Consider the following 10858-nt stretch of genomic DNA (forward strand, 5'->3'; position numbering starts at 1 on the left):
ACTGAAAGCTTCTTTTAAAATATCCTCCTCACCCACCGCCAGGTGCCCCATGTGTGGGATCATTTTGCTACAAAACAAACTGCTTTCGTTATGTAATGATGAGTGTGCCTATCCACTGTTGACAACGTGAACATTCATAGCGGCTAACATAGCTTCTGGCCATCATGAGAGGCTGTGGACTGCCTCACTGAAGTGTGAGAATTCACCCCAAAGTAAAGCCACTTGACATTCTGATTTGCCTGGGCAGCCTCGTTATAAGTAAAGGTGTGACTTTTCCTTGGGCTTTTTGAAATTCTAAAATAACCAGAGCATCTCAGTATTACCGCCTCAGACACCAATCTCTGGAGATTCCTGAGTGTGAACACTGGCTTTGACATCTGACTTGTTCTTTCCTGCAAAGTCCCACTCCTGAGAATGCTGTTCTTTGCTGGGGGAATAAAGGTTCATTTGCTAATTTTTCACAAGTCTCCATAAAAAATGGATTAGTGGGCTAATTTTAACCATAGCTCTTCCAGGTACCATAACGCATTAGCCCAACAAAATACAGCTGTCTCTGAAACATGGAATTGCATGGACAGCATGATTATAACTCCATTAAAACAACTGGTAGGATTTCCCGCTGTGGCAGAGGGAGGAGATTGGCAAACCTTTGCATCCAAAAATAATATTAAATGGGACAAAACTGTCAAAAAGAATCATTTCAGGGCTGGCTCTGAAAATTGATCAGATAGAAATGACACATTAAGAAATATTTATTTAGAAAAACAAACTTATGCTTACCAGTGGGGAAAGGGGGTGGGGAGGGATAAATTGGGATTTGCAGATGCAAACTATTGTATGTAAAATAGATAAACAGCAGGGTCCTACTGTATAGCACAGGGAACTATATTCTATACCTTGTAGTAGCCTATAATGAAAAAGAACATGAAAAGGAATATATGTGTGTGTGTGTGTGTGTATAACTGAATTATTATGCTGTACACCAGAAACTAACACAACATTGTAAATAGATTGTAATTTAATTTAAAAAAGCACTGTTGAACTTCTGGTAAGAACAATTTGAATCTGGGGAGTTCTTGCTCTAGGCGGCCCCCCTCCCTCCAGACTTCGGAGATATAGAGCTACTGGAGTGTGGCTGGCTTTATGAAAACCAGCAGCTTCACTGACCTCATTCAGAGGCTGTCTTGATTTGGAGAGGAGGACAAAGTTTCCAAGTTCAGCAGAATTTTCAGTGAAAGTAGCAAATTTGGTAGAAGACAAATGGGAAAGCCCACAGCCCTGCTTGCTTGAAGTTTCATGCTGCTTGGGGTGGGCAGCTGATCAGTAGAGTACCCAGAAACTTAACAGGAAAATCTGGAAATAAGATAGCCACAGAGAGCCCAGATAAGCTCTCCACACATCTCTGGCTGGCCGGAATTCTGTGCTCATGCACAAGCAAGTCCTGGGAGGATCTGGTAGAAAATAAAAGCTGACTTAAAAGCCTGCCTGAGCTTTGAATGTGCTCCCAACCCACACCGAGATCCATTGGTAGAGGGTGGAAGCCATACTGACCCAAGGTCCCTGAGCACAACTTCTGACCAACTACTGGCTGATCAGTAAGCTATGTAGACACAGGGGTGATCCCTTCAAAAACGAGCTTTTAAAAAAAGGTAAGAATAAGAAAAAAACTGAGCAGACACATCAATGGCAGCACAGGGCAGAGAGACAGATAGATTAAGTCCAAGTAAGTTATTCAACAAAACTAAATGAAACAAAACCAGGAAAAATCCTTGGAGGAAAAAAATCTAAATCCAGTGTTGCTACAAAATATTATCTAAAAATGTCCAGTTTTCAACAAATTATAAGACATGCGAAGAAATAGGAAAGTGTGTTCCATACTCAAGGAATAAAAAAGTTAAAAACTGTCTTTGGTGGGCCCAGATATTGGATTTAGCAGAAAAAGTTTTCAAAGCAGCTGTTATAAATGTTTAAAGAATTAAAGCACGTGAAAAGGCTTAAAGGAAAATGTGACAATGGCTCAACAAGTAGGGAATCTGAATAAATAAATAGAAACTGTAAAAAAAATACATGTAAATTCTAGGATTGAAAGTACAATAATTGAAATAAAAAATTCACTAAATAGGCTTATTTGAGATGTCAGGAAAAAAGAACTAGTGAACTTTAACGTAGATCAATAGAAATTGTCCAACGTGAAGAACAAAGAGAAAAAAAGTGTGGAAGAAAAATGAACAGAGCCTACAATATCTTTGGAACAATAGTCACTGTACCAAAAACATGTGTAATAAAACTCCCAGAAGGACAGGAGAGAGATTAAGGGCAGAAAAACTTTGAAGAAAAAATGGCTGAAAACTTTTTAAATTTGATGAAAAAAAAACTATAGATCCAAGAAACTCAGTAAACCCCAAACACAAAGAGATCCACACGTAGACACATCTTATTCAAAGGGTGGAAAGCTCCCCAAAAAATGAAAGAAAAGAAAATCTTGAAAACAGCAAGAGAAAATGGCTCCTTACACAGGGAAACAAAGATATGATTAAAATCTGACTTCTGAGAAATAGTGGAAACCCAGAGGCAGTGGAATGATATATTCAAAGTGTTAGGGGGAAAAAAAGGTAAAAAAGAACTCTTTATCTACTCAAATGTTCTTTAAAAATGAAGGCAAATATAACTAAGAATGATTTTTAAAAATAATACAAAAATATGAATTAAAAAAGAAGAAATCGAATGCATCAAAGTTTTGGAATGCCATTAAAGCAGTACTTAGGAGAAATTTATAGTATTGTACGCCGATATTAGAAAATGTTTCAAATCAGTAACCCCAGTTACCACCTTAAGAAACTAGAAATAAGAGAGAAAATGAAACCCAAAATAAGCAAAAGGAAGGAAATAAAGATTAGGATGGAAATCAATAAAATAGAAAACAGAAAACAATAGATAAAATCAATGAAACCAAAATCTATTCTTTGAGAAAAAATCAATAAAATTGATGTATCTAGTCAGTTTAACCAGATAAAAAGAGAAATAAACAATGCCATAAATGAGAGAGATGATTCTGCAAACATTAAAAAAATAATAAAGGAAAATCTAGTGAACAACCTTATGCCAATAAATTCAACAACTTAGACTGAATGGATAAATTTTTTGAGAGACACAAACTACCAAAGCTCACACAAGAAGGAATAAATACTCCCAAATACTCTTATGCTTATTAAAAACATAAATTTTAAGTTGAAAACCTGTCCACAAAGAAAAGTCCAGGCTCAGATGAATGCTACCACATAAGTTGAGGAAGGAATAATTCTCCACAAACTCTTCCAGAAAATCAAAGAGACTACTTCTGTCATTGTCCTGATACCAAAACCAAAGACATCACAAGAACACTACAGAACAATATGCTTCATGAATGTAAATGCAAAACTGGAACACAAATGTATCAAATCCAATCCAAAATAATTTTAAAAATGATAATACATCATGACCAAATGGGGTTTATCCTAGTAATGAAAGTTTGTTTCAAACTTCCAAGAATCAAAGTAATTCAACATGTTAAAGAAATGACAAAGAAAAAGCATATGCTTATCTCAACAGACACATTTGAAAAAATCTGATACCCATTCCTGATAAGATCTCAGTAAACCAGGAATAGAAGGGAGTTTTTCAACCTGGTAAAATGTATCTATAAAAAACCTTCAGCTAGCATCATATTTGATGGTGAACTGAATGCCTACCCCCTAACATCAAGAAGATAAAGATGTCTCCTCTAACCATTTCTATTCAAAATTCTACTGGATGTGTATGACTGAAACACTACACTGTACACTAGAAACTGACACAACATTGTAAACTAACAATACTTCAATTTAAAAAACTCAAAAAAAAATTCTACTGGAGACTATAGCCAGTGAAGTAAGGCAAAGAAAAAAAAAGCATCCAGATTGGAAAGGAAGAAGTAAAATTATCTGTATTCACAGATGACGTGATTATCTATGTAGACAATCCAGTAGAATAGACAAAAAAAGCTACTAGAATTTATAAGTGAGTTTATCTAGATGTCAGGGTTTTTTTCACTGTCACAAGATCAGTGAACAAAAATTAACCATATACTAGCAAGAAATAGAAATAGAAATTTAAAAGGTCATTTACAATAGCATTAAAATATAAAATAGAGACAACTCTGATAAAAGATGTGAAAAACTCACACACTGAAAACCACAAAACATTGCCGGCATAAAGACCTAAATAGAGGGACATATTACATCCCAAAGTTGGAAGAATCAATATTGCTAAGATGTCAGTTCTTTCCCAAATAATTAATATATTGAATACAATCCCAATTAAAAACCTGGCAAAATTTTTGACAGAAATTGACAAGTGGGTTCATATGGAAATGCAAAGGGCCTTAGAATAATGAAAATAAATTTCAGAAGGAAGAACATAATTAGGAGGCTAACACTATCTGATTTCAAGTTTTATTTTAAAGCTTCAGTAATAAAGATAATATGGTACTGATGTCAAGATAGGCAAATAGAATCAGTGACTAGAAAAGAACGTCCAGAAATTGACTTACATATATATGGACATTTTTTATAAAGATGCAAAAGCAATTCCATGTAGAGAGGATAGTATTTTTAACACATGAAGCTGGAAGAATTGAATAGCTATATAAAAATATGTGAATGTAGACCCTTTCCAATACCATAAACAAAAATAAACTAAAAATGGATTACAGACCTAAATGAAAGAGTTGCAACTATACAACTGCTAGAAGGAATGCAGAAAACTTTTGTGATCTTGTGACATTGGGTTACTGGAAAATTTCTTAGATATGACCAAAAAAGCATGACCTACAAAAGAAAAAAATTGATAAATCAGATTACCAACATTAAAAATATTTGCTCTTTAAAGACACCATTAAGAAAATGAAAATCTGTGTGAAACATTACGATTCAAAACAACAACCACCACAACCAAAAACCCCTTATTTTTAAAGTTCACAATTAGTGAGTGTTAAAAACACATATACGACACACAGACACTTTGAAATGTCACTCCTGTTGTTCACAGGATCAGGTACAAACTCCTAAGTCTGCACTTAGCAATCTTAGTTTCCCAGCTTCCTCTCAGCCCTCAGCCCTGCCCAGGCCCCAGGCTCCAGCCAGACCAGGTTGGTGCTGAGTCCCTGAGGACACCACGCGCTCTGGGACCTGAGTCTTTGTTCTTTCCACCTCCCTGCATGGAATCCCACCCCTTCTCACTTACTAGTATCCATGAGCCTCTGCCTGCTTCCCCTGTGAAGCTTTAATAATCGGAATGTAACGAGGATGGAGATGACGACCCCTGGTTCCCCGGGACTTCCTGCACTAGACGCCACAGGCAGTGCTTCACTGCATCTCATTTAATCTCCCCAAGAACCCTGTGAGGGAGGAATTGTGCTTCCTATTTCACACACAGGAAACTGACCGCAAACGTCATGCAGCACCATGACCCAAACCTTGATGTACTTGGTGACATAGGCCTGGTTTGAAATTTCCACTCAGCTCCTTCTTGGCTCTGTGATTTTAGAAATCTACATTATTCACAGAAGCTTTAATCTAATGATCAGCAAAATGTGAATAATAAAAACGCCTACTTTAAGGAGTTGTTAAGGATGAAATGAGACACTGAAAGAAAACACTCAGCACACTGCTTGGCTCACAGTAAGTGTTCAGTTAACGGCCAGTCACAAACACCCTGTAATTCCAGATTCTTTCTACTGCCCCATGTTGAAATCTCCCTCCTTTAGGTGTGATGTCCTGACCACCTAAGCCTCTAGTTTACACCAACAAGAGTGTGGGAGCTAATGCCCTGCTATCTCGACCTCCTTCTGCTTGTCCTTATCTCATCAATTAGCTCATAAGGGCTTCAGGACCAGGACTAGCTCCTGGGCTTCTCTGTGAAGCCCGCACTTAGTAGATGCTCAATAAATGTGTAATGATTAACTAAATCTGAAGAAAGAGAGCAGGGAAAGAAAAGACAAAAGGTGAGAGAAGAAAACTAAAATAAAATTGGAGACATTCTAGAACTAATTATAGAAAATGTCAGTGCCAGACTTGGGTTGGGGAGGAAATGAGAGAGGCAGAAACTCCTATGAGGTGGACAGGAAGTGAACTAGCAAGTACAGGAATGGAAAAAGAGGGTATTGAAAGCAGAGCAAATGTTGAAGCAAATGTTTATATTTAGAGGGACCGCTCTTGGGCAATGTTGAGTTTCCCCTTTTCTTGAAGTCAATATGAGTGGATGATTGAAATGAGATGAAAAAGCCACTGCTAATTCCCAAGTGCTTTAACCAATGAAACCTTGTCATTTGGAGATGATGGTGATGGTTGAAGGGGTTTTTAACTGATCACAGGCTGCACATGTGCCCTGATGGGGGGATAGGCAGCGTGCAGCCGGGAGCAGTAGTGGGCACGGGTCACACAAAAGCCAAGAAGCAATCCCCCGCTCTGTCCTCCACACCGGGCTTGTCCTAATTGGGAGCTGGCTTCTCAGTGTTGATCCATGGACTTTACAGAAGAAGGAGAAATGGGAAAGAGTCTAGCAAAATAGGTGAGAAGTGAAATGTTCTCCCCTTCTTCCATGTTCCCCATCTGAAATCCCAACCATCCTTTAAGGTCTGCTGTGAAGAATCCTCCTGGGTATCAGAGCTGACCTGACCTTCCTCCGATTTCTTACAGCTCTGGTTTCTACTCAGTGACAGGATTCACCCCCTGCTATTTTGTATGAGAAGGATGGGAGGGAATGGCTTCATTCACCCCAGTCTGTGAGCTCCTTGAGAGTAGGGACCCATTTATTCACATCCATACTGTCTTAGGGGGTATCCAGTGCTTGGCACCTGGTGACTGGCATGTAATGGGTGCCCCACAGACTCAAGTTGGTTGAGTTTTCTTTATAGAGGATTGGACAAGAGAGATGAATTGAAAGGATGCAGAAGGCCAGATGAGATGCCCCACTGCAGTGCCCTTGTGGTACCCCAGACTTCCCACATCTTACCTCCAATCACACAAGAGTCTCTTGAACATTTTAAACCCATCTCCCCCAACCAGATCCTTGAGGGCAGAGATGGACTGACACGGGCTCGATGTAGGCACAAATGCTACAGTGGTGATAGGAGACTGCTGAGTGAGTGGACACAACCTCACAGGGTGCTGACTGACTTAGAGCTCAGCAGAGCCCATTGCTCTGGGCATGCTAGTCTTGTCTTTCAGAATCAGGAGCACATCCCTGGCTACAGGACTCCCATGCTCTCCTCAGGCTTACATTTCCCAGGCCAGATCCTTGAGGATCTTCAAGAGTGGCTCTCAAACTTGGCCTCCTGGGGGAGCTCTTAAAATTCCTGGTATCCAGGTCACATTTCAGGTCGATTAAATCAGAATGTCTGGGATGAGAGTCTGACATCAGGGATTTTAAAAGATCCCCAGGCAATCCCAAGGGTTTTAGAACCACTTATTTGGGAAGTGCATTTTTGTTATTGAAATTGAATGTCTTAATAAACCAGAAAATTATATTAACAAGGCCACCCATGCCTCTGACACAACAGAAATGGAGGTACTGCCCATCACAGGACATTTATTAAAGAGCCGAGAATCTGGTGTGTTGACCAGAATTTGTCCAGATGCTGCTAACCTTTGAAGAACACCCTGAGAAGTAGGCTCCACTAGGTATCTCCTTCTAAACACAATTGTTCTCACTTTTCCCCGCGTGTTTCAGCATTTGGTTATTTGTTGCCACGTGCTGGATGAAGTGCATGTGTTTTAATCAAACGGACTCAAGAGTTAGTGAACATCTGTAAGTACTTTGTATTTTTCCTCCTTTTTAGGGCACTCATCACAATTACAGTTCACTAATTACTATGGAATTATTTGCAGCACTTCTCTTTTCCCCTCTAAGGGGCATTCCCCTCCAGGCCACAGTGTCTAGCATATGATATGTAGTGAATGCTCAATAAATACTCACCACGTGACTCAATGAATTGCTCAGTTTCAGTTCCCTCTCCCATTAAAAGAAAATCATACTATCCTCACTTCGGGGTTATTATGAGAAGTAATTTAGATAATATACATAAGCACCTGCTGCATGGTAGGCATCCAACAATTGTTAATTCATTATTATTGTCAAGAAAATACTAAGTGCTACTCTGTACCAAGCCCTGTGCTAACTGGTGGCCAAAAAGGGGCGACTGAAAGTGCAAAGAAATTGACCCTGTTAGAAGAAGTAACGGATTTGAGGAACCCCCAGTGTCACCACCTCTTCCTTCACTCCCCAGAGAGCCTCAACAAACTCTAGCATGCACCCGCCACACCCTCCCTCCCCGGCCACACCCTCTTCAGCAGGTCCTAGAACCACTCAGACTGGCCTTCCATTCCACCACCACTAGATGGCAGCACAAAGCCCATGGCCTGCTGGGGCCAGGGTAAGCCTGGGACAGTCAGTCATCAAAGCCCTGCACAGGGTCTCTGTGTGAGAAGGAGAGGACCCAGCCCTGCCCCCTGGCCTTGGTATACTGTTGGGGAGTTGTAATGGATGCTTTGGGATTGGCCCCTTCTTATCCATTTCCAATATCCGGAGTCTAGCCCCTTATCCTGGGGTCACCTCACACCTGCAGGGTCCAGGGCACCTTCCTTTTACCTCCATTCCCTTACAGATTGCTTTCATGAAAGTTCAGAATTCCCTGCTTGGCTCTTAAGAGACCCTCATTAAAGGTCACCTTCTTACACCTTGTTACACTCAACATGGCCTGTGGTTCATCCCCTGTCCTCCCTGCCTTTGCTCATTTCATTCCTTGTGTGATGATATCCAGGCCCCTATTTGCTGCCCTCCTCTTCTCCCACCTCCTTGAAAACCCAGCTGAGCGGTCACCTCTAGGAAGTCTTCCAGAGTGACACCGGTTGATGGCTTACTTTTCTGTGTGTCCCATCAACACTTCCTTTCTTGGTACTACTCTTGGTTTCAGGTTTGGGTTGACCTGTTTGCATAATGCTTTGTCAGCCATCTTCAGGTGTTTCCTGTCACCCCAGCAAGGAAGGGCAAGAATGAGTCTTTCTTTCAAAGAAAAAAGACAAGCCCTTTCTCAGTGCCCTGGCCTGTACCCTTACTAGTCCTTAATAGCCCTCAATAATCAAGCCCTTAATAGTCACTGATGGGTGAAGGGAGAAAGAAGGAGGCCAGTGAATGATGGGTGGGAATAAGGAGAGTGGGTACCCTGGAGAGAAGCTTAAGGTCAAATAATCCACATTCCCCCATGCCCCCAAGACTCCTTGGTGAATGGACAAGAAGGAGGGCACTGAAAAAGACAAAAGTGCCAGAGAAATTGGATTTTTATTCTTCTTGGAAATTCAGTGCCTCGATCGTTTCATTCATTCATTTATTCATAACAGTGTCTTGAGCAGTGACTGGCCTATAGGTCCTAGGAAGACCCAGGTAAGACCCAGTGCCAGTCTCCAAGGCCTCAAACCTCATGGGGAGACAGGCTAGTGAACAGCCAATTCCTGAAGGGCAGGAGGGGTGCCACTGGAGGGGAAAGCAAGGTGCTGTGGGAGCACAGAGGGAGCAGGGGTTGGGGAGGCTGTGGAGGCTTCTGGAATCAATGGCTGGGAGCTGAGCATTGAAGGACCAATGGGAGTTAGTTGGGCATGGGGAGAGTTAGGAAGAGGAATCAGCACTGGTGAACGTATGAAGGGAGACAACAGGAAGATTTAAGGGAACTTTAAGTCTTTCATCTTGTGCATCATGCTTTAGATGGAGCATAAGTTACAAGAAATAGAAAAGAGATGCACTGGGAGGGGAGCAGGGGTCAGATCTCACAGTCTGGAAGTCTTCTCTAGGGCTATTTGCACTTTGCTTTGTTTTTTGTTTTTTGGGTTTTTTTGAGGGGGAGTAATTAGGTTTGTTTAGTTATATATGTATTTATGTATGTATTTTAATGGAGGCACTGGGAATTGAACCCAGGACCTTGTGCATGGTAAGCACCCGCTCTACCACTGAGCTATACCCTTACCTCCAGACTTTACTTTGAAAGCAGGGAGGCTCAAGGGACTTTGTGCAGAGGGATGACATGATTGAATTTTCCTGTTGAGGGTGTGGGGGCTCCTCTGGCTGCGGGTGGTGATGGCCTGGAGGGAGCAGTGCAGGTGGTGGGAGGTCAGCGGGGAAGCTGCTGCAGTGTCCAGGCAGAGATGATATGCGTGTGAACTGGCAAGAGATATTGCATGGATGGAGTCATAGGCTCAGTGATCTGTGTGGGCCTCGTAGAGTCTGAGCGGCCCGTGGGATGCCCGAGTGAGAAGCGCACTGGGATCGGGAGGTTCCTGCCTGGAGCTCAGGATGTAGGATTTCTGGGCTGGATCCTGAGGGAGATCTGGACTCTGTACAGGTGAGGCCTCTGACATGGATGAGGTGCACTAGGGACAGGGAGCAGGCAGAAGAGGAGAGAAAGAAGAAGGAACATTTAAGGGCCTAGAAGAGAGGGAGGAGCCACACAGGGGATGGAGAAGGCGTGGCCAGAGATACAGAAGGAAAATCAGGGGAGAGGGGTGCCTCTTGGATGGAGGCGGGCTCGGTAGTGGCACAGGCAGCTAAGGTCAGGCAGGGTGAGACTGACTGCGCACTTGGAGTCAGCGACGCGGGGGCTGCAGTTTCAGTGGAGTAGTGTTGGGCAGAGGCCAAGTCCATGGATAGAGCAGTGAGTGGGAAATGAGGGAGGGGAAGGACTCAGAGTCACCTTCTGAAGAAATCTGAATACAAAGGAAATAATGAAAATACGTGGTAGTGGGAGGAAATGTCATATTGAAGAAGTGTCCTGTTGGAAGTTTTGGGGTGTTTT

The 10858-nt window shown here is 41.9% G+C and overlaps 1 long non-coding RNA gene and 1 other non-coding gene across 2 annotated transcripts; both read right to left on the reverse strand.

Annotated features, from left to right (window-relative positions):
* Positions 1–951: 951 nt before the first annotated feature.
* LOC116666120 lies at positions 952–5365 on the reverse strand. The gene is made up of 3 exons (XR_004322971.1): positions 5260–5365; positions 4732–4844; positions 952–1451 (listed from the first exon to the last, which is right to left on the reverse strand). It is a non-coding gene; the product is annotated as an uncharacterized LOC116666120 (long non-coding RNA).
* A 4594-nt stretch (positions 5366–9959) lies between these two features.
* On the reverse strand, positions 9960–10031 carry TRNAG-ACC. The gene has a single exon. It is a non-coding gene; the product is annotated as a tRNA-Gly (tRNA).
* Positions 10032–10858: the final 827 nt, after the last annotated feature.

Source organism: Camelus ferus, chromosome 9 (assembly GCF_009834535.1).
Source record: "Camelus ferus isolate YT-003-E chromosome 9, BCGSAC_Cfer_1.0, whole genome shotgun sequence".
NCBI classification, from domain to species: domain Eukaryota; kingdom Metazoa; phylum Chordata; class Mammalia; order Artiodactyla; family Camelidae; genus Camelus; species Camelus ferus.